This window comes from Urocampus carinirostris, chromosome 2 (assembly GCF_059441175.1).
Source record: "Urocampus carinirostris isolate Australia breed hairy pipefish chromosome 2, RoL_Ucar_1.0, whole genome shotgun sequence".
Taxonomy (NCBI): Eukaryota; Metazoa; Chordata; class Actinopteri; order Syngnathiformes; family Syngnathidae; genus Urocampus; species Urocampus carinirostris.
In genome coordinates, this window is record NC_142350.1 from 67,584,916 (window position 1) to 67,592,094 (window position 7,179).

The window sequence follows — 7,179 nt, forward strand, 5'->3', positions numbered from 1 at the left end:
GTAATTGCGTCTTTGTAATCCTGTGCAGTCCTTTGAGACATTTTTGTGATTAAGGGCGTCATAAATAAATTTGACTTGACTTGACAGACGGGGTCAGAATCAAAAACGGGTCGAAGTCGGGGGTGAACGGGAACAAAAAACAGGGTCGAAAAAGGCTTGCCTAGAGTTAACTGAGGTTTGCAGACGGACTGACAAAAGGGGACGGATAGGAGTGGGTTTATAATAAGGACAGGGAGCCAATCAGAGTCCTAGACCGTTGGCGCCAAAGGAGCGGGCACAGGTGATTCATATCTTCATTCACATTCACAACGGCTGACTCCCTATTGCTGTGTGAATGTGTGTGAATGGGTGAGTGTGAAGCACGTCGTAAAGCGCTTTGGGAGGTCTTGAAATTGACTTGAAAAGCGCTATAGAAATGCAGACCATTTACCATTACGAAACCTGTGTAACAAATAACAAAATCATTGACGTGGTCAGGATCAAAAAACGGGTTGAAGCTGGGAAACATGGCCAAACGCAGAAACAGCGGAGAAATGATAAGATACGAAACACATTGGATTTTGTCGAAAACTGCAGTAAATTTAGCATTAGAGGAAATGCGGTATTACGATTTGAAGCCATTTTGTTTTTGTTCTTGAATGTGAATATATTATTTTTAGTTGAAACTGCACAATCAATTCATTTAAGAATTGGAGAGAACCACTGATTTAAAGGATTGTATTTACATTTCACCTTTTTCCTTTCTTTATTTTAGCTCCTACCTTTTTTTAATTTGACATTTTCCTCAATTTGTCAATTTTACTGTACACATACTTTTTTAGATTTTCTTTTTGGATCCTAAAACAGTTTTGGTGCCACTTTTAACATTTTTTTTTAATTTTGGTTATTTTTTTTTCTTTCCTTCGTGTTGACATATATTAAAATTTCTAAATATTTTTCATTCATTCACATTCATTTTAATTCTAATTTTGAAAAAAAAAAATTCATGTTTATACTTGAAATACCTTGAAAAACATTTTTAAAATATATTGTCATTTCTAAAAATAGTCCCCCAATAAAATTGTTGCAATGTGTTATAAAATATGAAGCACTTTTTTTTTTTTTTCTCCACACTTTGTTCAGCTAATCAGCACAGAACGTCTCGTGTTCCTCCCCACGATTATGCGGTGATGTCCATAATATTCCACGCGCCATGGATCTTAAGGAATTATTTCTCAAAGTTGACAGTTTGACCTTGTATCTGTGAATCTGTGATATTGCTGGATGACAACACGGACTCAAAACAATGGCGGATCCCGATGAAATACACGGCGATTGTTGTAATCAAAGCGCTTATTTCTGCTTAGATAAAGTGGAACTTTTCTTACGGTGTTGCTGGGGGACTTCTGACTGTTTTGTTGATCATCAAAAGGGTTAGTTTGACTGCCTTTGTGTCCAGCGTGCGTTTCTTTTTTGCCTTCGCCTCCTTTTAGGTATGTGATTGTGACTTTTCCTTTTGTGTTTTTTGCCGCTTGTCTTCCAATTGACATAGTATTGGCTAGATCAGTGTTTTTTACCCTTTTTTGAGCCGGGGCACGTTATTTTACTTTTGAAAAATTTGGCGGAACACCATTAGATAGATGGATATACAGATAGATAGATACTTTATTCATCCGTGTAGGGAAATTCACACTTCCAACAGTATCCTTGTGTTGAAAATAAAACAATAATAAAATGTTGGAAAATGACACTGAACAGTCTGTTTAATTACAATAAAATTTATAATACCCCCTGTTTTAACAGCACAAACACTTGACAATGACATAATATTTGCAGAAAATGATTCATAAATGTTTTAGAGAATCGGAAATTTTAAAAAAGGACATTGGATAATTTCTCACGGCACACCGGACAATCTCTCACAGCACACTAGTGCGCCGCGGCAGTGGTTGAAAATCACTGGTTTTCGATAGTGTGCGGGCGCCCGAGGGGCTCCAGTTTTTTTTGGTCTAGGTTAGTCTCATTAGCAGCCGGCTAGCTGATTCGTCTGCTGTGCTCATTGTTATTTCTCCCAGCTGGGTTGGTGTTTGTTGCTAGTAGTTATTGCAGTTGGCTCACGGTTATCCTGGCTGCTTACTGCATGCTTTCATTCAGCCAGCCTCCCCTTTTTCATATGTATAGCCATTTTTAGCAGCAAGCAAGCCTGCTATGTCCCAGCTGGTTTAGCCCCTGTTAGCCCTCTATGTGTTTTTTTTACCAGTTTGGCCCATTTTGGCTGCTCGCCATTTGTTGCGCAATTGCTGGACCCACCTGCGACTTAACGCCGAGGCATTCTCCAGAAAAACTACCAAAACTTTGCTCAAAACCTTTTCGACTAGTTAACAGGTAAACCAATAGGATGACTGGCTTGCTTAGGGGTGCTTCACATGACGTCACAGCTCAAGACGAGATAGACTGTCTTCAAAATGCATTATCACAGAAAGCTAGATATAATGCAAAAAAACTAATATTTTCTCACATTTTGTATGATTTTAGAATTATACCTTTAAGTGTCTCACACAGAAATCAGAATTTAAACTACTTGGAACCGGGGTTTCAAACTCAGTTTGTTCACGGGCTGCTGGAACTAGGGTCTTTGGTGAGATTGAGCCGCATCGGGTTTTCAAAGGCAGAAACTCGCCAAAAGATACATGTAAAATGCATCTAATGTTGTTTGAGCTTCAGTTCAACCGAATTGACTATCTCCGGCAACTTTTCTATTTGAATAAAATATATTGCGCTCAGTTTGCAAAAAAAACAGGTAATGGTTAAGATCATTTGTTTAAACTTTGAGTCTGTGATGTGTACGCACTGCGTGGGTCCAACCAGGAAGTAGCTAGCCAATTATATTGCAGAGTGAACCTACATCGATCTCAATCATTAATGCGGTGTTTTCAGCTATTAATAGAATAGAATAGAATAAACCTTTATTGTCATTGTTACAAATGGGTTGACATATTGTGTCAACGAAATTGGGCATGACACTCCAGGTTCACACATTCACAGTGAGGTAAAAAAGCCAAGAAGATAAAGGAACAGAGAAGATAAGGTTATTAAACAAGGAGGATAAGGTTATAGTTATAATTTACACAAAATTTACACAAGAAATGTCGGCATGTAGGATGTTACATACAGTTTGGTATCGTAAGGGTTTGTGCAATATGCATTTGGTGCAAAAATAGTCATCATAGTGCAAGAAAAAAGTTAACATTGTGCAAGAAACATAGACATGAGTACGAGTTTTTCAGTTTTTTGTGCGGTGTCTGTTTAGGGTGGTAATGGCTCTGGGGAAGAAACTGTCTGAGTCTGTTTGTTTTTGTTTTGTGTGACCTGTAGCGTCTGCCGGAAGGCAGCAGGCCCAAAGAGATGGTGAGAAAAGTCCTTGATGATGTTTTCTGCTCTGCTGAGGTAGAGAGAGCAGGCAATGTCCTCCAGACTGGGCAGAGAGCAACCGCCGATTTTCTGGGCTGTTTTGATGACCCTCTGGAGCGTTTTCCTGTCTGTTGCTGTGCACCCAGCATACCACACCATAATGCAGTACGTTAGAACGCTTTCCACTGTGGCTTTGTAAAAGGACACCTGCAGCTGCTGTTTTAAATGATTTTTCCTGAGCACTCTCAGGAAATGCAGTCGCTGTCTTACTATGTGCCTGTGCTGTCTAGCGTAAGCTATCATTCATTTGTATTTACTTTTACCGGAGATGCAACGGCACCGACTGGTGGTGATCCTTGGGATTTTTTTTAGTGAGTCAATTTTGAGTGCTGCCAATCCTGCGCGTAGATGAAGCAATTATTATGTGAGCGAAGATTCCTTTTCGCAATGCTAGCGAACGTCCGCGAAACGAGAAGCATTTGGAGTTGCGCATGTCGTTGAGAGAATGATGAAAGCGCTCGGTCGCAGCCAGCTTCGGGGGGTCCACGTTCCATTTCCTGTCGCTCTCTTGAAGCCGGACGCCGGGACGACATAAACCTTTGACGACTTTCTTCTTCCTGCCTTGTCATAAAAAGGAAATTGTGAAGACGAGCAGTCGGCGTGGTACAACGCAGACAGCTGTAGCTTATTATTGGAGCTCGGACTAGAATCTTGTCAGTAGTGGGGCCTTCTCTGCTGGCCTAAGATATATCTGAATCTTGTGTTCATTATATTTCGTTCATCAATTGATATCGAAGTATCTTGCATTGTGATCTGAACAGACAGGACACAGGAAATGCTTTCACCAGGGCAGTAGCTCAGGAGGTAGAGCGCTCGTCTTGGGATCAAGAGATCGCAGTTCGAATCCCGGCTCCTCCGTGTTACGTGTGGAAGTGTCCATGGGTAAGACACTGAACCCCTAATGCCCCCAATAAGCAGGTTAGCGCCTTACATGGCTGCACGGCCGCTATTGGGAAATGTGAAGCACATTGTAAAGCGCTTTGGGAAGTCATTGACTTGAAAATCACTATATAAATGCAGATCATTTCATTTCATTTAATTAATAATTCCAAATTCTCAGCCTCCTTTCATTGCTTTTCTCCTAGTTGTGCTGCTTCTAAATGTATTTTTTTTTCATATTTAAGCTTTCTAACCAATCACATTTCAGCCATTACTTGTTGCCATGGTCAGAAATCTACCCGAAAGCCTTCATAATCAGTTTCCGATAAAAATATTGGTTTAGCCAATCAGGTTGTGAGTTGGCAGAGGCAGAGCCTTCTAGATGGGCTAGAGAAATGTTTCACAATCTATGATTAGCTAGGGGGCGGAAAAGGAAGTATCACAACTAAATAGTTAAGAAAAATATCCCTGTGTCCACTGCTTCTGTTGAACATTTTTAACCTAAATCTGTCATGATTACCGATTGGAATCACCTGTGCCCGTTCATTTGGCGCCAGGCCCTGTGGGCTTTCTGATTGGCTCTCTGTCCCTATTTAAACCCTGTCCTGTCACTCTCCTGTTGTCAGTCCATCTGCAAACTGTTGATACAAGGCAAACCTTTTGACCCTGACTCCCGCCTGTCCTGTTTTTGCTCCCGTTTTTCCACCTGTCCGTTCCTGATCCCCCCGTCTGTCTCCGGCTACGACCTGTTTTTTTATATTAACCACGTCTGCTCTCCCGTCCCGGCTTACGACCCCTTTTTGATCCCGACTACGTCTGCTCTCCCGTCCCGCCTTACGACCCAATTCTGACCCTGACCACGTTTGCTCTCCTGTCCCGGGTACCGACCTGTTTTTCCGTCCCTGACACCGCCATCGCCTCTTACGGAAGATCCACTTCCGTATTCGAACACCGGATCGTGGGCGCAGCCCTTCCTCTCTCTTTCAATAAAACTAGTGGTAAACGTTACGCGATTGGGTCTACCATTTGTGCTGGTCGTGACAAAATCGGATAAAAAGGAATGGCAGAAATACGACAGGACAGGCTGAACTTTCAGCCATGATGGATTTTATGCACAGATAAAAAAAATATTGCAGAGTTTAATGTGGCTGTGGAGTTAATCCCTTGCTACTTGACGCTGGGATTATAGCTGGTTCTCTGCTTCGTGGATTTTGGATTGTACTGTTTTTATTGTCATTGATATCGAAGTATCGTGCATTGTGTTCTGAACAGACAGGACACAGCAAATGCTTTCACCAGGGGCAGGTTGTATGTGTGTGTCTTGGGTAAGTGTGACTGTTTGCATGTGCGACTTTGATAGGTTAGTGATTGGGAAGCATGGCGACAACTAGCATTTAGCGGTTCGTTATAATAGATTTAAAAATTAAATCGTACTCTGAGGTAAGTCAGAAGAGAGCAAAGAAATTGTGATCACCAGCAGGTGCTCCGTGGATTGCTACCGGGTCTGAGAAGGGAGTAAAACTTTATAGAGAAAGAAGACAATAGTGAGTGTTCTACGGCTCACAACCTCCTTTGCGAAGCCTGTATCCTACAAAAGCCGGATCCATTACCCATGAAACAAGCAGGGTTGGGTAGGGTTACTTTAACTTGATTACTTTCAATGACTTTTGGATGACTCCAATACCAAATATGCTAATAAAAGACAAAAGAAAATAAATATGATTCAAATAATGACTCACAACACGTGGTAAGCTTTCTCTCCTGGCTTTGATCTCTTTGATCTCCGGCAAAACGAACATAAAATGCGACAGAAACAAAATGAAAATAAATGCAAACATAATTTTTGCCGTTCCATGTATTCCGTTACTCCTCAAGCCTGCACAAAATTTAGTCATTTTATTAGCATATTTGGTATTGGAGTAATCCAAAAGTAATTGAAAGTAATCCAGTTAAAGTAACCCTACCCAACCCTGGAAACAAGTGACCTGGACCTACAACTCGTGGGAACCCGCTACATTAGGATGGTTGTATTCATCGCGGAGCCCTGGCTCAATCCAAGGAACCCCAATGCTAGTATGGAGCTAGCCAGCCGCTCTCTAAATCGCTTTCTTAAACTGAAAGGAAAAGCCCTCCAATTTCGTTATACTTTTGTATAATTATGAAACCGGCGACTGCAATAACAACACACCAGAGTTTGGATTAGAAGCAGTGAAGATTTATAGTCATTTCCATTATAATTTACACATTTGGACTTTCTTGCACATAAATAAAACAATTTGTAAACCAACCAGCATGTAAACACACACACGCACTCACTGAGTTTTTGGAGTTTAAAGCTCACGAAAGACAAGTGACGTTTTTTTTTGGTCATCGATGAAAAAAAGTGGGCGGGGCCAGTGCATCAAAAGGCGTGGTCAGAGGAGGGGCTAGGAACACAACTCCGTTAAAGTCACTTGATTTTCGTCTTCACATTCTTGCTGCTTCGGGCATCAGCAGTTCGGAAAAGCAGTCCACTTTGGTTCGGAGCGTCGCACAGAAAATAGTGGGATATTTTTTCTCATGACATAAGCGACATAAAAAAAAATTGATAAAAACGTTTTTAGAGGAAAAAAAAATGCAAAAAGTTTTAAAGGGACATTATGTATTGCTTAGTGCCCTCTAGTGGTAAAAAAACTGAAAATGAAGGACCGCATTGAAGCAGAAAATACATAAACTATCACATAAACATGCATTTTTTTTAAAGTCGAGATTTTTTTTATTTATTCTACATAACATTAGGTTTAGGATTGGAAACCCAAAATGTTCAAAGAGCCATATCGGAAAACTATGTTTAGAGCCTCAAAAATCAAA